Consider the following 22,898-nt stretch of genomic DNA (forward strand, 5'->3'; position numbering starts at 1 on the left):
AACCCACAGAATTGCTAGGACATACGGTAAATGTATGATGAGCTTTATAAAATACAACTGTTTTCCACAGTAGCTGCACCATTCTGCATTCCTACTTGAAACGTATGAGAGGTGCAATTTCTCTGCAATCCTGCCATTATTTCTTTAAGTAATTTTCTGTACCACGCTTCTCCTTTCCTTCTGGAACTCCACTGACATGAAAGTTAGATCTTTTGTTACTGTCCCACAGGACCCTCAGGCTCTCTTCATTTTTTTCCAGTCTTTTGACTCTCTGCTTTTCAGATTGAAAAATTTCTATGATCTTAGAGTTCCCTGACTCTCCTCCGTCATCTCCATTTATTTCATCTCCAAGAGTTTATAGTTTTATGAGGTCATTTTTCCAAGTTCCACACGCTGCTTGATCTCCCCAGTACTTCCGGGTTCCCTGGGGCTCACCTTTTCAGCTCTGCAATGAAAGATGGGGCTTTATTTACCCAGTTCTGACATATTTTGCAACCAAATGTTTCTCCACTGAGGGCCAACTAGCCCTCAAAGGACAAAGGCAGAGAAAAAAAGCAAGGGTGGTATGTCCCACCGTAACTACAGCTCCTCTAAACAGAAAGAAAGGTTCTAGCTGGGTGTGGTGGCTCACACCTGTTATCCCAGCATGCTGGACAGCTGAGGCTGGAGGATCACTTGAGAACAGGAGTTCGAGGCCAGTCCGAGCAACATAGCAAGACCCCATCTCTTAAAAAAAAATTAAAAATTAGCCACGTGTGGTGGAGCGCATGTAGTCCTAGCTACCTGAGAGGCTGAAACAGGAGGATCCCTAGACTCCAAGTTTGAAGTTACAGTGAGCTATGCTTACATCACTGCACTCCAACCTTGGCAACATACAGCAACGCCTGTCTCAAAAAAAATTCTTTTTTTTTTTTTTTTTTTTTAAAAAGGAAAGTTCCCTTCTCTTACAGTTTTAGATACCTGTGTCTTACCCTACACAAGTGGTCCCAACCTTTTTAGTACTAGGGACCGGTTTTGTAGAAAAGTTTTTCCAATGGGGTGGGGGTGGGAGGTTCAGGATGATTTAAGCACATACTTATTGTGTATTCTATTTCTATTATTATTACACTGTAATATATAATGAAATAATTATACAACTCACCATGATGTAGAATCAGTGGGGGCCCTGAGTTTGTTTCCCTGAAACTAGATGTCCCATCTGGGGAGGATGGGAGACAGTGACACCCGAAGTGTGTTGCTTATGTGCAGTCTACTCTGTAATTTCGTTTTGGTTGCTGTCACTGAGGAAAACCCTGCTTCACAAAGAGGATGATGGAAATGGAAGCAGGCTTTCCAGAGCTTTTGTGGCAATCTCAGGATATTCCACACTGACTTTAATACAGAACATATGGAGATTTGAAGCTGTCTCAAACATACTTTCAAGGCCACTGTCATTTGTGATCTCACAAATGGGCCAAGGATCCATTCCTTCCCAATTCAGGGGCCTTTTGTGGTTGGGAAGTAATGCCCAAACTCTGAAAGCTGAGAGAAGTGATCGTGCACCAGCTGGGAGAAAGGAGGCCCTGGCTCAGTCTCTTTCAAAACCTCTGCTAATGTTTAAAAAGTGTTAGAAATCCCAATGTTCACTCGTCACCCCCATAATTCCAGTTTGACTTTGAATGCAGCCCCTTTATCTGCCAATTTGAACACAGTTATTGTTTTCCCCAGAAGTGGCAGATTGAGTTTGTTGAGGAGGCTGAATATGTCAAACAAGTAAGCAAGTTTTGTGACCCATTCTGTTATCACTGAATGTGCTGCCAGTGATGACTGTTTTTCCAAAAGAAATCTCTGGAGCAGCTCTTGGAACTGAAAAACTCTGGCCAGTGACCTATCTTTATAAAGTCATCTCACTTCTGAGTATAAGAGAAGATGTGTGTGCTCTGTGTCCATCTCCTCGCAGAACTGCATGAACAGACAAGAGTTAAGAGCATGTACTTTAATGTAGCTGATAATTTTAATCATGTCCTGCAAAACGTTTTTAAGTTTGGGTGACATTTTTCAGCTAGCCAGCACCTCTTTATGGATGACACAGTGCGCAGACTCTCATTCAGAAGTGACCTCTTTCACCCAAGTAGTGAAAGCAGAAAGCCGTCCAGTCACGGTAGCCACTCTGTCCATGTATATACCAACACGAGACGAATAATTCAGTTTTCCTGACATGTAATCATTCAAAGACTTGAAGAGTTCTGCAGCTGTGGTGTTGGTTGGCAACAAAAGTACACATAACATATCCTCATATATATCCTCCTGAAAAATATATCGCACAAAAACAAGCACTGTTGCCTTGTTAACATCAGTAGAATCGTCAACCTGGATTGTGTGTCACAGTGATTCGTTAATCCTAACAATTGTGCTTCAATATCCTCTGTTATTTCATTAATTCATCTAGTTACAGTGCTAGCTAAAAGAAGAAGACGTGCCACCTTTAGAATGCAGCTTCTCCTAAAAGTTCACAACAAATGTCCTTAGCAGGAGGCAGGATCAACCCCTCGCCAGTAAAGGACTTTTTAGCTTTAGCAATGTGGTTAGCCACTAAGAATGATGCTGTCAGTGCAGACACATTTGATGAAGTGGTGGCCTTCAATTGCTTCTGTTCTTCGTGTTCACGCTGTTTTCTTTTGAAATACTCCAAAGGCTTGTCTTTTAATGGAGGGTACGTAGTCTCCATGTGACAAAGCAGTTTTAAAGGTTTCATGGCTTCATTGGATAGCCACTTGCCACACATTATACAAAGTGGGCTTGGAGAATGTGAATCATCCGTTTCAACAAACCCATAATTTCAGAAGGAATCTTGCTCTTGGTATTTCTTTTAAATGCAGCTTTCTTTTTGCTGGCAGTCTCAGAGTCTTCTGTTGTCTCGTCATTGAGTCTTTCCCCCTTTTCAAAGAAGCTCTCCAGTGGCATTTGTTTTTTACTCATTTTGGCTAGGGTTAGCCTGCGGGCTTACCAAAACTGTGACTGAGACAATTGCGCAGTGCGGGAAAGAGGTGCAGATGCAAGTGGTAAATCAAATAATGGGCAGGCCATACACAGACTAAAATAAGGGTTGGATTCTGACTTAAAGCCTGCCACCAAATGCAGCTGCACAATTGAAGTATATCAGCTTACCTGCCACTATAAAGCCTGCCACCAGATGCAGCTTAATTGTCACCTGCCACTCACTGATAGGGTTCTGATATGAGACTGCAGCAATTGATTAATTATGGCCTCTGTGTAGTCAAACATCTTTGCTAATGTTAATCTGTATTTGCAGTGGCTCCCCAGCACTAGTATCACTACCTCGGCTCCACCTCAGATCCTGAGGCATTAGATTCCCATAAGGAGCATGCAACCTAGACAGAGCTTGGACGGTAATGCGAGCCATGGGGAGCCGCTGTAAATACAGATGAAGCTTTGCTTGCTCACCCACCGCTCACCTCCTGCTGAGAGGCCCAGTTCATAATAGGACCCAGACCATTACCAGTCCATAGCCCAGGGATTGGGGACCCCTGCCCTATACCTACTGTTGCTACAAGGAGATATGATTTCCACTTCTCAAGCCTGTAACTGGAAGGTTTCTCCTGGAGCTCTTTCTGCCTACACTTAGGTCTGCTGCCTGGTTTCAGGCTGTATTGAGACCAGGCCAGGTGACAACAGAAGGGGACAAATGGCAAACTTGCCACCAGTTTGATGGTACTTCAAAATCTGGTCTTCTTTCCCAACCTGCTATTATTTACTTTTCAGAATCCTCAAGTAGCTATTCCACGTATTCTGTCCAGGGTTTTTAACAGCTGCATTCAGTGAGAGAGAGAGGGTTTCATGTGATTATGCCGTCTCACCTGGAACTGAAACCTCCCACGTTTATACATTATGTATTTATATTTTAAACTTGGTAAACATTTTCTGTAAAGAGACAGATGGTAAACATTTTAGACTTTAAGGGCTACTTATGATTTCTGTTTCATATTATTCTTGTTTTTTTTTTTAATAAAACCTTTTAAAGGGGTTCTAAGCTCATAGGCCACACAAAAACAGGCCACAGAGCCATCATTTGCCAACCTCTGTTTTAGAAAACATTATTATCTACAAATACATGAAAATTCATATAAAGACAGGCTGTGGTATAAGCTATGCTTTACACCACTTTAACAAATTAATATTTGCCAAAATCTGTAATGGGAGAAGGGTGCTCTGAGGCAAAAGCAGCTTTTATCATTATTTATGATAAAGCTGTTTAGAAAATGCTTAACTTTGCATTTATATTTAATAATTCATAACATTTTTATTGTTTACTGTAAATACTGTTAATAAATGTTATTAATGTTTACTGTAAATACTATATTAATAAATGTTACTTTTTTAGATGTAATACTAATGACACTCATAAGGAATTATCTTTCAGATCCATTTAATTTCTTCTCCAGGCATTTGGATAAAGACAGAATTCAGTAAAAGCTATCATATTTATCCACTGGTTTTAAATTTGTTTTTATTTTTATTTTTATTTAGAGATGTGGGATCTTGCTATGTTGCCCGGATTGATCTTGAACTCATAGGTTCAAGAGATCCTCTTGCTCAGCCTCCTGAGTAGCTGAGACTACAGACATGAGCCACCATGCCCAGCTTATCACTGCTTTTTAAATAAAGCCAACAAAAGAAAGTTGTCTATGCAGCAAAGTGGCTGGCAAGGGAAAGCAGATCAGTTTACTCCCTTTTTACACATTATGCAACATTTGTATTTTTCATCATGTGTCATTTTATTATCCATGATCACTACATTGCAAATACAATGGATTAATGAGAAAAGTTAGCTATTTCTTTCAAACGGTATGGTTTTTCTTCGGCTATTATTCAAATCTGTTAGGAGGGGAGAGTCACACTTTCAATTTCCAAAAGTTCTGGGAAATTAAAATCTGATTTCATGATAATATAGGTAAGACCACTAGAAATGATAAATTATTTTTTGATCAAAAATAGTTTTTGATCAAAATTAATTCAAAAGATGTAACGTAAAACCTACTGCAAGGATGACTCATCCCAACTAAATATACTTCTCTTATGATAAGGCAACAAAGACAGAGCTAACACAGAATGGATTCTGGATAAATATTAGTTTTTCCTCCTTCTTAGCTCCATATCCTTGGAGATCTAAGATCTATTGCCAGCCTACTTCCTCTACTTTACATTCTAAAGTTTATTTTCCTCTCTTTATAATTCCCTTATTTATGACACAGTACACTATAGTACACCAAAAATAATGCAACAAAAGAAAAGTTAATTATTAACTAGAAGGAATAAGGGAAAAGGAGGAGGGGAAGTGGCAGTGAGCCATGAGCCAATGGGTTGCTTCCTTTTATCCAGTTATTGTTTATAGATTTAAGCAAGATTCCTGGCTAGCTACTATTTCAACCTATGGACCCAGTTGCTTCAAAATAAGCATTTAATTTCCATGTCTTATACTATCCACATCTCACTGTTTGGCTGAACTCCAGAACATTCACTTTTCCTGTTCTAACATGTTCACTAAAACCAAAGGCTCTCTAATTTCAACATAAGATTTTACTATTGTTTATAGTCCCTTGTCCTGAACTTGCTTATTTTCGTTACAATATGCTTCAGCTTTTATCAGCTGCCAGGTTGACAACACGCTTGCCACAAAACTATTCACTATTACACAAGCACAGAAAATGATACTCACCTATAATTGGACCATGTCTACAATTTTAAAAAGAAGAAAAACAAAGAGCATATCAAAGGCACTGCTTTTATATTAAGTATGTCAAAGCTCCAAATATATTTGAAACCCAGACAAGAAATACTTGTTAAATCAGGTCTTGACATGATTTGGTATAAATATAACTCTGAGTTGTCCTACTCTTTTCTTCTCTCTAGAAAACAAGCTTAGATTTGATTTGCCAATAGCATCATTATTTACATGTTCTCAAGATCTGGATATCTACATGATTGTAATAGAGCTGTAGTTTTTTTCTTTAATGTTATAAGTTAATGCCTAATCTCCTAGACTATCATATAAATGCATTTATATATTGTACTTTAAAGAGGTTTTTCATCATTTCAATTTTATTTAGTGAAATTTTTATCATTTTTCCTCATTCCAAATAGTCAAGATTTTATATTTAAATTACATATTGTTAAAATAATATAGTATTAGTTTTTAAACTGAAACAGAACAAGTAACATCCATATTTTTAAATTATGTAGTTTATTTACAGTACTTTGCTTTTATTGACTTAACTCGATTTATAGCATACTAATGGTTAGAATCTGTCCCGTGATATATAAAAATAGAGTAGAACTCTTCTCACTCACAAAAGGAACTGATGCTTCATAATAAACTTACTGATGTCACTAACTTGGAATTAACAATTCAGAAACTGTGCCAAACATGTTTTAAAAACATAAATAATGTAAATAAGATTATAAGAAAACATTTAAACATCTTTAGAAAACAAACTTTTAAAACAACCATTTGTTAATTATAGAGCATTAATTCAGGCAACATCTACCAGGCAATATTTTTTATCAGATACTCTGTAATCAAAATTAATTAGGTTGCATGTCATTGAAAAACTATTCTGAGAGACACACTTCCCACTAATTCACATTAATTTTCTCATAGATTTCATTCTATCTTTCATATCTTTCTGACATGTAAGTAGATGACCAAGGAGGGAGGGAAAAGTATAAAAGAGGGGGTAAAAAAGTAATGAGAGAAAGGGACGAAGAAAATAGAAACGAAAAACTTCAAGGAGCTATTAAAAGAAAAAAAAGGTAAAGAGAACATGGGAGAGAGGAAGACAGAAGAAAAACCTGAAAACAAGTATCAAAAACAAATTATAGGCTGGATGTGGCAGCTCACGCCCAAAATCCCGACACTTTGGGAGGCCAAGGCAAGCGGATCACTTGAGGCCAGGAGTTCAAGACCAGACTGGGCAACATGACAAAACCCCGTCTCCACTAAAAATACAAAAATTAGCTGGGCATGGTGGCATGTGCCTGTAGTCCCAGGTACACAGGAGACTGAGGCAAGAGAATCACTTGAACCCAGGAGGCAGAGGTTGTGGTGAGCCAAGATCGCACCACTGCACTCCAGCCTGAGCAACAGAATGAGACTCTGTCTCAAAAAAAAAAAAAAGAAGAAAGAAAAAAAGAAAAAAACTATAACAATGATTCCTAAATCATGTCAAATAGTTCTCATAAAGTACCAGAAATGATCAAGTATCTCTTCATCCAGAGAAGGAAAGAGAGAGCAAAGCCACCATGAATGTTCAAAATGTGAAGGAAAAAATTGTAAAGCTGGGTCAAATGCTTTACTATCATTACGTCCTTGAACTAAACCTCTTCTTATCTCCTGCCTAGAGGGTGAGACCTGGTAGCCCAGAGTTCTGGGAGCTAAATCAAGGAAGAGAAATGCTGGTGGAGGGTAAGGGGAGCTTCTCAGCATTCAATATCAATATATTCACTTAATCTCCCTATTTTCAGTTTCAACTCCAGTTGATCTCCCCCAGTCTACAGACCCTATGTTTTAATCTCTCCAGTCATCTGCTGGCAAGGAAAAGGCAGTTACCCAGCATCATAAAGTAAGGATTTTCCTCAATAGTTTTTAATCAACCCTCCCTTTTTCAGATTCCTCCTGTCCCATCCCCATGCTCACCATTAACATGAAGTTCCAGAGGTATCCAGAGCCCCATTCTAAGCCTTTTAAAGATACTAAGGTTTAGACTGTGTTTGGCTTTTGCCATTGCTGATTTAAGAGTGGGAATTTTCTAATAAGTTACCACTGTGGTGTTCAAACCACTATCTTTACCTAGAATTCTCAGAACACATGCTATTTTCAAGTGTCCATGAAATGCCTGAAAAAATATTAAACCTACACTATATGCCAGAATGAAAGTCTCAAGAAATTAAAAGAAAATAGAAACTACAAAGGATGCATTATTCAACCATAAAACAAAAATATTAAGAAACTTAAGCCAAAAAGATTGCAAAGTATAAAATACTCTCACAAGTAAGAAGAAATAAAAAGTACCATTGCAGACTACTTAGAAAATAATAACAAGAAAACTAAAAATCAAAACATGGTGATGCAGTCAAAATTGTAATTAGAGGCAAATTCACACACTTAAACTCTTTCATCATTTAAAAAAAACCGAAACCTCACAAATCTCATATATAACTTAAATAATTACAAAGCCAATAACAAATCTCAGAAAAACAGGATAAGGGAAAAAAAGCAGCAATAAACTATAAATGAAAAAACTACCAATAATTAAATTTTAAAAACTGTTCTTAAAAAGACTTAGCCAGGCAAGGTGGCAGGCGCCTGTACTCGGGAGGCTGAGGCAGGAGAATGGTGTGAACCTGGGAGGCAGAGCTTGCAGTGAGCCGAGATCACGCCACTGCACTTCAGCCTGGGTGACAGAGCAAGACTCTGTCTCAAATAAAAAAAAGAGAAAAGCACTTAATTATATCTCTATAAATCTATTCATAGTTAAATACATACACACATATATATCTAATTAGTTTAATATATATTAAACATATATTTCATTATTTTTCATACATATATGAAAATATCCCTATCCTTAGGCTATGCATGCTAAAATGTTTACGGGTGAAGCACTACAATGCTTCAACTTAATTTCAAGTGTTTTAAAAAATTCACAAAAGAATACCTACTAGTTTCTGTAAATAATCTAGTTTTACTAGTTTTGGTAAGTAGATGTGACAAAATTGGTGAATCTAGGTGATGAGTAGTATACGGGTGTCTTTGTGCTGCTCTTTCAACTTTTCTACTCACTTGAAAATTTTTGAAATAAAAAAGTGGGAGAAAACATATGCAGATACTGAGGGCATCTACAAATAAGATTCTAAGTATAAAGTTATGCTAGTAAATTTGGATGGTTTTCTTAGGTATATAACTACCAAAATTCACTTAAGAAATTAAAAGAAAAACCAGACTATTAGCCATGAAAGATGAAAAAGGTTATTAATTTATTCTACAAATACTGAGTACCGATATATACCATAATTTTTTCTTGATGTAGAGTAAAATGAGTAGACCATGAGTAAAAATGATAGGCCATGTTCTTACCTTCATGAAGCTAACACTCTAGTAGGAAGAAGAGAACATGACAAACATGACAAATAAACATACATATAAATAACATGCCAGTAGCAATAAGCACTGTGAAAAAGATAAATGGAATCAAAGGAATGAAAGGCATGAGGATTGCCATGTGAGAAGGGGTTTCAAAGTGGGGGCTTCTCTAAAGTGTGATATTTGACCACAGCCCTGAATGAAGGGAGGAGGCAAGATTCAGAACCATCCAGGGAAAGATGGGTCCAAGCATAAGAAACAGCAATTATCAAAGAATTATGACCTTCCTCCAAAAATAAGCTCTTGGACAAGCTGCTTTTATTAATTTTTTCAAATTTGAAAGACAAAGATAATTCCCGTGTAATATAAACTGCTCTTGAGCACAGAAAAAGATGGGAAGCTTTTAAGTTCATAATCCTGACATCAAATCCAGATAAAAATAGCACAAAACACACACATCACTTATTAACAGTACCAATAACTATAGATGCAAAAATCTAACAACCATCAAACTAAATTCAAAGGCGTTTAAAAGATTCTTGTATATTTTCCAAGGTTTATGATTTCCAGCTGAGTCAAACCAGTGGTGGTCTACAATCAACATGAAAGACAGAAAGAATAGGGAAAAAAATCTCACTACATTGCATATAATAACTATAGTATCATGAAACTTTTTTTTTTTTTTTTTTTTTTTTTTGAGACAGAGTCTTGCCCTGTCTCCCAGGCTAGAGTGCAGTGATGCAATCTTGACTCACTGCAACCTCCACCTCCCAGGTTCAAGCGATTCTCCTGCCTCAGCCTCCCAAGTAGCTGGGACTACAAGTGCATACCACCACGTCTGGTTAATTTTTTAAATTTTTGGTAGAGATGGGATTTCACCATGTTGGCCAGGCTGGTCTTGAACTCCTAGCCTCAAGTAATCCACCTGCCTTGGCCTCCCAAAGTGCTGGGATTACAGGTGTGAACCACCACACCCAGCCCTCCTGAAACTTTTTTCTCACATATACACATAAGTTTGATTGGGTCATGATATAAAAATTATTTTTTACTATGATAGTGGCCAGAAATATTTGGAAAACAATAATATACAATAGGGTTTATCCTTGGAATATAAGAATAGTTGGATATAAGGTAGTATGTCATGTCAATAGACTATAGAAAATAATCATCTCAACAGATTGTTTCAAAAGCTATTCAGTAAATTGCAACGTATATCCACAATTAAAAGGACAAACCAGGATTGGGCAAGGTGGCTCACACCTGTAATCCCAGCACTTTAGGAGGCTGAGGTGGGCAGATCACCTGAGGTTAGGAGTTTAAGTCCAGCCTGGCCAACATGGGGAAACCCTGTCTCTACCAAAACTACAAAAATTAGTCAGTCGTGGTGGTGCACATCTATAATCCCAGCTACTCAGGAGGCTGAGGCAGGAGAATCGCTTGAACCTGGGATGCAGAGGTTGCAGTGAGCCGAGATCACTCCACTGCACTCCAGCCTGGGCGACAGAGTGAGACTCCATCTCAAAAATAAATAAATAATAGATAAATAAAAATACCAGCTCCTCTCTTAAATATCAAACCTCTTTTAAAAACTATTCATTTACATAATAAAGAATATTTATATTAAACAAACAGCAAACATCATACTTACTGAGGAAAATCAAAGTTTATGAACTATCTATATGCAGATGACTTCCTAATTTGATCCCTATCCCAGTTCTTTTCTCTGAATCAGACTTGAATATCCAACAACCTACTACACAGTTCCCTTTGGACATCTAAAAGGCATCTCAAACTCAACATGTCCAAATCTAGGCTTCTGATAATAACCCTTCCGCCTATTCATTTACTCCGCTTTGTAATCTTTGTTATCAGTTAGAGGCAACTTCATTACTCCGGTTTCGTCACCAAAAAATCTTGCAACCATTCTTTGCTCTCTTCACTTTCTATCATACCTCATATCCATTCAATCAGTAAATTCCATAAACTATATCTTTAAAATATATCCCGAATCCAATCAGTGTCATCACTTTCACTGTTAATAACCAGGTCCAAGCTACTCTCATCTCTAGCCAAGATTATTGCGAAAGACCCTTAACTGGACTCTGCTTCCATCCATGCTCCCTTCAGTCTCCTGTCAATACAGCAGTGAGACTGAGCCTTTCAGAAGTCAGATCATGTTAGTCTGCTCAATCCCTCCAAAGGGTCTGCATCTCACTCTAACTAAAAGACAGTATCTTTACTATGACCTAATCACCTACAACCCCTGCTCTCTGCTCTAGCCATACTAGCTATGCTAGTCCTCAACCATGCCAGATATACTGTCACGGCCTTGCATTTGCTGTTCCTTCTGCATGTAATGCCCTTCCTTCAGTCACTTTCTTTGGATCATGATTCAAAAGTCATGTTTTTAGAGAAGTTCACATGAGATATCCTATCTAAAATTTCAGTATGCTAACTCTATTACTTACATACACTTCCTTCTTCCAACTTGTTTTTCCCTCCTTAGCACTTTCATCTGAAATACTTTTTTTGTTTTGTTTTTGCTTTGTTTTGTTTTTTACTTATTTTCTACCATTTATCTTCTATCACCAGATGTCTACCTTTACACCATCTACATGTCTATACCATGAAGGCAAGGACTGTTGTCTACTTTGTTGATGTATGGAACCCTATTATCCAGAGTAGTGCCCAGCATATAGTAGGTACCTGATAACTATTTGCTCAACAAATGAGTCATGAATTCCTGATAGAAAACACAACCACTTGCCCAAGAAAAATGTACACATGCACGTACACATAGTACTCTGCATAAAATTTCAGGAAGTTCACAGAATCTTGAAGTCTATTGTTAGCCTCATAAAGGTTTCCTGATGTGGAAAAAACTCTGCACGAAAGGCTTTTCTATTCAAATAAAAGCAAGTTAAGATTGCTATTATGTAAAGATACTCAGGAATGTATTGTCAGTAAAATATGTAATTCTATGTCCTCCTATATCAAAGTAGTTTCCTTTGTGTATTTAATACTTTTCTCAGAACTTTTTGAGCATATATTTCTTCAAAGATATTTTAGCCTTTTCTAACACCCAGAAGAAATACCTCTTGTTCCTGTAAAAGCTCAATCCCCTCTTTTCCTCAGAGCCTTTGTACTTGCTGCCTCCTGTCTCAAGAATACTTTTCTCTCAGATATCTTCATAACTTGTTTTCTTATTTCATTCAGTCTCTATTCCAATTTAGAGAGGCAGGCCTTCCCTGACCGACATATCTAAAATAGCTACACATACACACACTCCACCAGCACTCTGTCTCCTTACCTAAGTACATATATATTTATTTGTATATTATCTATATTCTCAACTAGAAAGTAATCTGAGGGCAAGAACATCTGGACAACAATATATCCCCATAGTTAGGAACAGTTTTTGCCACTCAGCAGGCATTCAGAATGTGTGTACATGTGTACTTTGTGAGAGAAAATAGTAAGAAAATAGACAGATAGAAAATAGTAAGGAGGTGCCAGCCCATGTAGAAATAAGGTGCCAGCCCATGTAGAACCATTGAAAAGTTTTTTAACTTTTGCTAGATTTGGTGTAATATGCTGAATTACTAAGTCAAGGAATCAATGGGGCTGGGTGCAGTGGCTCATGCCTGTAATCCTAACTCTTTGGGAGGCCATGGTGGGCAGATCACTTGAAGCCAGGAGTTCAAGACTAGCGTGGCCAACCTGGCGGAAACCCATCTCTACCAAAAATACAAAAAATTAGCTGGGTGTGGTGCCAGGCGCCTGTAGTCCCTATCTACTCAGGAGGCTGAGACACAAGAATCAGTTGAACCCAGGAGGTGAAGGTCGCAGTGAGTCAAGTTCGTGCCACTTGCACTCCAGTGTGGGGGACAGAGTAAGTAAGACACTGTCTCAAAAAAAAGGATGAATGGCAGGCAGACGGGTACTATACAGGGAATAAAAGGAAAATAACCCTTCTTCCTTTAGAAGAAGAGAATTTGTTCTGGACATAGAAGTATGTGCTAATTAGCAGAAGCCAGACTTCCTGTGTTTGTATTTCAACTTTTGCCACTCCAGAATCAAACCTCATGTGATCCCACACGCAGGTTCCTATAGTCTCTCTGCTCAGCAGTTTTCCCTTTTTCGGGAAAGAGCTTACTAGAGCTACAGCTGTATGAAGCAACAGATCTCAAGACAATGTGTGATGTTTCATTTCCTTACTTTCTTACCTGAAATGTTATGAATATGGATTAATTTCTCTTTAGATTTTCTTTTGAAAAATGCTATGAACTCAAGGAGTCTGCAATGTTCTAAGATAAAATATCAAAATTCCTTATTTTATGACTTGTCAAAAAAATTATAGTAAAAAGTCATTTTAAAAAGCTTCATTTGTATATACATGTACACTTGAAAGGAATTACTTTGAAATGAAAAAAAGCACAAGTTGATTGAAAATATAGCAATCCTTAACTAAACATACTTTTGAAGACCAAACATTTTTTATAAAATGTGGCAAATTCTACCAAGTTGCTACACAGATAGCAAAGCACTTATAAAGAAACCAAAATTATTTTAAAAAGATAAAAAACTAAGTCACTTTCATAGTGCATTGCACTTCTTTAAAGGTCCAGTGTGCATTACCAATGCTAGTTTGTTTTTATTTCCAACTTTTATTTAACTTGACTAATCCCCAAAGATTTTTTAGTTAGAATTGATTTTAAAATCTAAAACCTATGAAAACTACATTAAGTGTTCTATATTTATGAAACTCTACCCAACTGGATTCAGCCAAAAAAGTCTGCTAATTGCTACTAGAAAACACACATATATATAACATGGATCTGATTTTATAGGTTCTTGAATATATATAATATATTTTATAGGTTCTTGAATATGTATAATAAGTCATGAGAGTTATGTAATTTATTATGGTACTAAATGTTATGAAAAGCTAAAAAAAGCAAATAATAGCCATGCCCTATTTTGTTGATAAATACTTCTTACCACAAGTCCTAATATACCATATTTTACAACTCAAGTAATTTTTTCCTAGTGGAAAGTTCCATTCTTTGATTACCACTCTCAGCAAATGAAAGAAACCTCAACAACAATGCTATCACATTTCTTTGTTTTTGAAATATGTGAGGTAATCAATATTAACAAAAGTGAAAGGAAAGAACATTTTAGTTTTTGACAAAGTTATTATATATGCCTCTATAAAATGGGATAGTCAACATTTATAGAAAAATAGACAGAACTTTTATCTTATAATGAAGGACAAGTGAAGAAAACCAGGCAACAATGTAAGTGACCTTCAATTACACTTAGAAGTGTTCTGGATAAGCAGACTGAAGGCCAAGTATTTCAAATCATGTAAGAAATCTATCAATGAAAAAAAAAACAAAGCAAGTTCTGAAAAAAAAACAAAGCAAGTTCTGAGAGCCTCAGAGCTAATACAAAATGGATTTGTGGTATGTTATAAAATACTAACAGTCGCCCTTTGAAAATTACTTCAAAGTCTCCATTCTGACAGGTTAATGCTACAATATTTGTACGTGCTTTAACTTTCTTGAGTAACATCAAACTATACACCTGGCTAAACATTTTTATAAAAAATAGAGGACAAGACAGTTAATTCTGTCATTTTGTGAAATTCCAACAATTAATTCCAGCAATATTATTCCACTTTTAAAAGTTTAGTGTCTCGTTGGTTAATTTTATAGACTAAAACTTTCCTACTTATTCATTATATAATTTGAAACGTAGTTTTAATCATTTCTAATTGATCTCAAATTAGAAAATTTTATTTATTCATACATACATATATTCATCCAACAATTATTTATTGAGTACCTGCTACATGTCAGGCAATCTTCTAGGAGTTGGGGATATAACAATAAATAAACAAAAAAAAATTGCCTTCAATTTTCTTATTCTTTTAGGATTCCTGGTTCTTCCTCAGCTATGGTAAAACCTTAATTTCTCCCCAAATCTCTCCCCTCTTCTTTTAATCAGGTTTAGCCAGGTCATGATCACATGATCACCCACCTAGCTGCTATAAAACACAGACCTTGAGCTAAGCCATATGACTAAGCTCTGGACCACAGGATGGGGCAAAAGTGATGAGGGCAATAGCTCACATGCTTGTAAGAAACTGCTTATTCTCTACTTCCTCTTGCCTCTTTCATACAGGCTACAATTCAGACATGGTAGTCAGCGAGCTTCAATCACATAGAAAAGAAAACCCTAGAAGACTGCAAACAACAAAAAAGAGGTGAGGTGGAAACCTTGATCCCTGGATAACCCTGTGGAGCAAAGAAGCCCTGAGCTGAAAACCAATTTAAACTTGGGAGAAAATTAACTTTCTATCAAAGTTAAATCACCATTATTTGGTTTCTTTAAAACAGTTGAATCAATAATTTGTGCTCCATTGATCATTATGCATGTTATTTTGAAATACGAATGACCCTTTTCTACCTGGTATGTATTTTCAAACTCCTCCTAGAACCCACCCTTGACCTACTTGTTCCACTGCTACTCTAAACAATCATTGCTACTTTTCTGTAACTTCTATATCATATATATACGTATATGTATTTTTTATATATATATATACACACACACACACGCATAATTTTTTTTTTTTTTTTGTGATGAAGTCTCGCTCTGTCACCCAGGCTGGAGTGCAGTGGCGCATCTCGGCTCACTGAAACCTCCACCCTCCGGGTTCAAGCAATACTCCTGCCACAGCCTCCCGGGTAGCTGGGACTACAGGCATGCACCACCATGCCTGGCTAATTTTTGTATTTTTAATAGAGAAGGGGTTTCACCATGCTGGCCAGGCTGGTTTCAAACTCCTGACCTCAAGTGATCTGCCTGCCTTGGCTTCCCAAAGTGCTGGGATCACAGGTGTGAACCACTGCGCCCAGCCCTATATATACATTTCTATTATTATACTTACCACATTTTCCTGTACCTTATTTACATATCTATCTCCCCTACGAGAAGCATTTTTCTTGAGAAAAAAAGGTCATTATCTTTTTGTATCACCAGCATTGTGTCTGCATCAGAGTCAGTATTTTTACATATTTGTTAAATAGAACTTACACATTAAGTTGACTGTTTTCTGTTTTTTCTATGGTTAGATTCTAAATGAGCTAACAGTAATTTTACCTGATCAGTGAATAAAGCTTAAGAAAAGTCAAAAAATAAGCGTAATTTTTTAAATACATAGGATCCATTAAAAATCCCTACTATATCATGGGTCAGAAATACCAGTCCCCTTTTCTACTGGGTAGAAAAGGCTTTCTTTTCAGTAGTTAGCAAATGCCAGGCAATCTCAGTGTTTGTGAACACTTCAAGTTTACAAGCACTCAACTTTCAGTGATCATGGCTCTTGTCAATTTTATTTACCACGCACTTGTAAACAGAGCAGGTGATGGTAGGGGTGAGTCAGAAAGAGTTCACGGTAAAAGGAGTCAATAGGAGACTGCATACACAAAAGAGAGAGTTGTGGAGAATAAGAGTGGGGCTAGGAATGTGAAAGAAATAAGAATGGTGGACAGATGAGGAGATTCAGAATCTTAAGGAGTAAAAGAGAACAACACTGTAACCAAAGAAAATGATGGTAATGTTCACACTGAAATTTTTAAGCTGTTAAAAGTACACATGCACTCACACTCACACCTATAATGTATCAACTTTCAAACTGACAAAATGTTTAAGTGTGATAATACCCAATGCTGGTGAGGGCATAAAGACACAAGTACTTTAACACACTGTTGGATAATGATAAATTAGTATAAACATTTTAGAAAGTAATTTGGGAATTCATATAATAAAATTTTCAACACATACTCTATTTCTATAAATTTACCTTATGGATATACTTTGAGAATTTTGGCAATATTTCTTTGTGAAATTTTCATTAAGTATCATTTACAGTAGCAAAAATCAGGACACAAACTAACGGCCTATCAATAAGGAACTGATTATGGTATATGATAAAATATAACTCTATGCAGGCATTAAAAAGAATGTGGCAGATCTCTTTGCATCTTTGATGACATTCATACTATATCTTTGAAGACATCCATGCTACACTTTTATACACAGAAAAGAAAGCTACAGAATAGTATATGTGGCATAATATAAATAAATGAATTTTACGAAGGTGCCTATGTTTATGCCTTAATATTTCTGGAAGAACAAAAATAAAACTGTAAATAGAAATTTCGCAAGAAAACAATTGCAGGGAAAGGGGCTCTGGTGCTTCTTTACATGCATTTGTAAATTACTTTAACTTAACCATGTACATATATTAATTAAAAGCTTTTTAAGTTCCACAAGAAAACTATTTCAGGGAAAGGGGTTCTAGTGTTTCTTTATATGCTTTTGTGAATTATTTGAATTTAACCATGTATGTATATTAATTTGAAATTTTTTAAATGTCAAACGTTATCTGGATAGCAGAATTATGACTATATTATTTTCTATATAGCAAATTCAGATAAATCTTTTTAAAATTAATTACTATCTGAAATTAAATTGCTATTTAGAATATAAACAGTGGCCAGGTACATATGTCTCAACTTCATCTTTTGAGAATCTGCCTTAGTTTCATTTCTGTTTCATGGAAAGAGCCATTGGGGGAAAAAGGTTGAAGAAATGTACTTTTTCTCCTCTGTAGCTCTTTATTTTCAGTTTTATACTCTAAGACTTTTCCCTTTTATCTGATCCTTTGGCAACTTGCTTTTATCCCAACCAATTATGCTTCATGCTATGATAGAAAATAAATGGTGTCTATGTGATAGTAATATAACTGATTAAAAAATAACATATTCCAATAACTTGTTCTGTCTTCATGATGTTCAACATATCATCTTAATGACATTTTCACTGATATGAGCATTTGATAGCATAAAGACATAACCAGTTTCATGACTATGTAAGTTACAGGTACAAATGGTAGGAAATACTAAGAACAAAACTAAGGCCAAGCACAGTGGTTTGTGCCTGTAATCCCATAACTTTGCAAGGATGAGGTGGGCAGATCACCTGAGCCCAGGAGTTCGAGACCAGCCTAGGCAACATGGCAAAACCCCATCTCTACAAAAAATACAAAAATTAGCTAGGCATGGTGGCACACACCTGTAGTCCCAGCTACTGGGTGAAGGAGCTGAGATCAGAGGATCACTTGAACCTGGCAGGGAGCTGAGATCATGCCACTACACTCCAGCCTGGGGGATAGAGTAAGACTCTGTCTAAAAAACAAGAAAAGAGAAGCGAAAAAAACTAATTTACCTGAAAGTACTGCTGACAAATGTTAGATATTGGCTGACTATAAGAGCATTAGTATACAGTTTTGATATACAAAAGCATTAGTGGCTGAGTTCTAACATCTAAGATACTAATCCTCAAGTTAAATAATTAAGAAAGATCATTCAACTGATTATATTTAGCACATTGATAAAGAAGGAAAACTATAAACTACTTAAGATCAATTCCGTATTACATCAATACTAGAAATGGATCTTGAAGCGCAGAATCATAACACAGGACATCAAGATGATTTAACTACAGTGAGAGTCTCTCCTGTACAGGTAGTAGACACACAAAACTAACCCATTTCACTCTCCCAAAAAACATCTTTCTAGATCAGAAGTCAGCAAATCTTTTCTGTAAAGAGCCAGATAGTGAATGATTTAGGCTTTGCAGGCCATATGCAGGCTCTGTAGCATATGCTTTATTTTTTACAACCTTTAAAACTGTAAAGACCATTGTCAGCTCACAGGCTATACAAAAACAGGCCACAGCCATAACCAGATTTGGCCCCTGGTTGTCATTTATTGCCCTCTGTTCTAGATATCTTCCTTTTATCCAAGTAAGGACACTTATTAGGCATGTGATACCATCAGTGCCCTTTTATCTGCTGCACTCATTCTATATCAATTTATCATATCATATTGGCTACAAATACACACACACACACACACACACAAATATCACATCTTCAATATTTTCAACTGCATAAGAAGAATAATTTCACTCAAGGAAACCTCATTAAATTGCTGTAAAATCATTTCTAAATTTTTAACTATCAGATAATTCTAACAAAATTTATGGAACAATTATTTTGCATAATACAATGGTACAGTTTTTTACTACTTTGTAAAAGTAAAACTTTGTTTTACTTTTGTAAAACTTGACATACTGCACATTTTTAATTAATGTTATTGAGGCATACTTTGCATATACTATTTACCATTTTCTTATGTAAAATTCAATGTTTCTTAGTAAGTTGATTGAGTTGTGCAACCATCACCATAAATCAGTTTGAAAACATTATCACCCCAATACGAACATGCACACTTAGCGTTAATACCTATTTCCTCCCACCCCTCCTACGCAACCACTAATCTTTTTGTCTTTATACTTTGATTTTTCTGAATATTTTATATAAATGGTATCATACAGCAAGTAGTTTCTGTGTCTGGCTTCTTTGCCTAAGCACAATATTCTTGAGGTTTATCCATGTTGTAACATGTATTCATAGTTTATTCTTTTATGTTGTTACATAGTATTCCATTGGATATGCTCCACATTCTTAATGTGTACAATTCACTAAGCCTTGACTTATGTATACACACATGCAACAATCACCAGTCAGAATAACATAACAATCACTCCCAAAATTTACTGTGTGCCTTTGTAATTCTTCCTTCCTGCCCCTCTTCATCCACCTCTGTCCTCAAGGCAACCACTGGTCTGCTTTCTGTCACCATACATTAGTTTGCATTTGCCAGAATTTTATACAAAAGGAATCATATAGGATGTGCTCCCTTTTTTCTAACTTCTTTCACTCAGCACAATTATTTTGAAATCCATCAATATTGTAGAATGTATCCAGTTAATTTCTTTTTATTACTGAAGAGTATTTTTTTTATATTCAACTGCAGTGAACATTTGGAAATTTTCCAGTTTGGGGCTATCACAAATAAATCTGATATGAACCCTTGCTTACAAGTCTTTGTATGCATACATGTTTTCATTTCTCCTGAGTAAATTATCTAAAAGTGGAATGGCAGGATCATATAGTAGGTGGATGTTCAATTTTAAGAAACTGCCAAACTGTTTGCCAAAGAGGTTGCATCATTTAACATACCCACAAACGCTGTAAGAGTGCTCAAGTCCCACCACATCCTTACAACAGTTGGTATGGCCAGTCTTTTTAACTTTATTCATTCCAAATAGATGTGTGTTATCCCATCGTGGTTTTCATTTACATTTACATTTCCTAACAATTAAAGATGCTGAGCATCTTTCCAAGTGTTTGTCATCTATGTATCTCCATAGTAAGGTGTGTTCAAATCTTTTCTGATTTTTAAAATTGGGTAATTTTATTATTGAGTTTTTGACAGTTCTTTATATATTCAGAATTTATTAGATACATGATTTTCAAATATTTTTCCCAGTCTGTAATTTGTCTTTTCATTCCCTAACAGTGCCTTTTAAAGAGCAGAAGTTTTTAATTTTTACAGAGTGATTTATCAATTTCTTCTTTTATGGATCATACTTTTCGTGTCTTCTCTAAGAAATCATTCTCTAACCCAACTTTCTTTTCTCAAAGTTTTATCACTTTAGGCTTTACATTTAGGTCTTTGATTCATTTTTACTTAATTATTATATATGTCTTGAAGTATTGGTCAGATTTCATTTTATGACATACAGATATCCAACTGTTTCAGTACTGTTTGTTGAAAGAACTATCCTTTCTCCAGAAAAAATGCCATTGTACCTTGTGGAAAATCAGTTGTTCATATGTTTCATCTTTCTTTTTGGACTTTCTATTCTATTCCATTAACTGTTTTCTTTTGATGTGAATACCACATTGTCTTAATTACTGCAGCTTTATAAATCTTGAAATCAGGTAGACTTCCAACTTTGTTCTTTTTCAAAGAAGTTGTCTTAACTATTCTAGACACTTTGCATTTTTCTATGAATTTTAGAATCAGCTAGTCAGTTTCTACAAAAATGTTGACTGGTACTTTGACTGAGAATGCTATGAATCTATAGATTACCTTGGAGAAAATTGACATTTTTAACAATATTGGGTCTACTGATCCATAAATAAGGCATATAGTCACCATTTATTTAATTTTTTTATTTTTCTTAACTGTGTTTTAAAGTTTTCGGTGTATGGATCTTCAACATCTTTGTCAGATTCACCCCTAAGTATTTAATATATTTGCTATTACTACAAATGGCATTTGTTGCTTTTTCATTTCAGTTTCTAATTGTTCCTTGCTATTATACAGAAACAATTTATTTTTGTACATTGAGCTTCTACCTTCAACCTTAGTTAACTCACTTCGTTCTTCTAGTAGTTAGAACATGTAATCTGTGAATAATGACAGTTTCACTTCTTCCATTCTAATCTAGTTGACTTTTTATCTCTGTTTCTTGCCTGATTGCGCTGCCTAGAAGCCCCAGATCAATGTTGAAAAGAGGCAGCAGTGAGAGTGTTCCTGATCTCAGGAGAAATGCAATATTCAGTGTTTCACCACTAAATATGATGTCAGCTTTGGCTTTTCTTAGACATTTTTTTACAGGTTAAGGACATGGACTTCTATCCCAGTTTGCTGAGACTTTTTAATCAAAAACAGATGTTGGATTCTGTCAAATGCTTTCTCTGCATCCACTGAGATGCTCATACGGTTTTTGTTTTTTACTTTCTTAATATGGTGAACTGTAATGATTAATTGTTGAATGTTAAACTAACCTTGCATTCCTAGAATAAACCCTTCTTGACCTTTTTATGTATTGCTGGATTCTATTTGCTAAAATTTAGTTTACAATTGTTTCATCTATGTTCACGAATGATACTGCATTGTCGTTTTCTTTGTCTGGTTTTCGTATCAAATAATGTTGATTGTTTTAAGTAGGAGGGTAAATTAGGTCCCTGTTACTCTCCCTTAGCCAGAAGTACTCTGCTAAATGGTAATTATGTTATTATCTCATCTATTCCTTCCTAGTTTAGAAGGTACATATTATTACCATCATTTTATATACAGGAGAAATGGGAAACGGGGAAAAATTGAGGCTCAGAGAGCAAGGGGGTACAGCTCTTTCTAGCTGGAACAAAGGTTTGAATCAAGACAGTAGGAATCTAAAACCCACTCTCAACCTTCTACTATACTGCAATACTTAAACAGTGTTCAAAAAACATCTCTTTAAACACATAATTTTTCATTAAGAAATTATATCTCCAAAAAATCCAAGTAGTCTGATCTACTACTTAGTGATCTACTACTTAGTGATTAAGACCTATGTCTTAATTGCTATGCTATTTGTTGAAAAAAATGAACGTGATAACATGGTTTCTTATATTCCGAGTCAGGATCTACATAAACTATTAACTACTGAAAACCTTACTTAAGACAGATTTAATCCAGCCACAAAGAGCCTTATAAGGATATTCCATAGTACCAAAAGGCCAACCAAAACCAATAGATGTTACTATTTTTAAATTCTATGTAATCCTCAAAACCACATAATGAAATAATTACTATTATACATATTTTATAGATGAGGAAATTTGAGACACAACAACATTAAGAAACTTGCTTAAAGTCTGCCATCTCTGAAGTAGCTGAACAGGTATTCAAATTCAAGTCTCTACAACTTCAGAATAAATTATTAAAATTTGTATTTTATGTTTCATTTGTTTGGTTTTTCAATTACAATGTTGTCAATCCTAAGA

General features: G+C 35.7%; 1 protein-coding gene across 1 annotated transcript in view; it reads right to left on the bottom strand.

Moving 5' to 3' along the window:
• The window catches only part of MRPL1 (mitochondrial ribosomal protein L1), a 92,927-nt gene that overhangs the window by 17,660 nt on the left and 52,369 nt on the right, over positions 1-22,898 (bottom strand). The gene's annotated exons all lie outside the window — the stretch shown is intronic.

Source organism: Macaca mulatta, chromosome 5, assembly GCF_049350105.2.
Source record: "Macaca mulatta isolate MMU2019108-1 chromosome 5, T2T-MMU8v2.0, whole genome shotgun sequence".
NCBI classification, from domain to species: Eukaryota; Metazoa; Chordata; class Mammalia; order Primates; family Cercopithecidae; genus Macaca; species Macaca mulatta.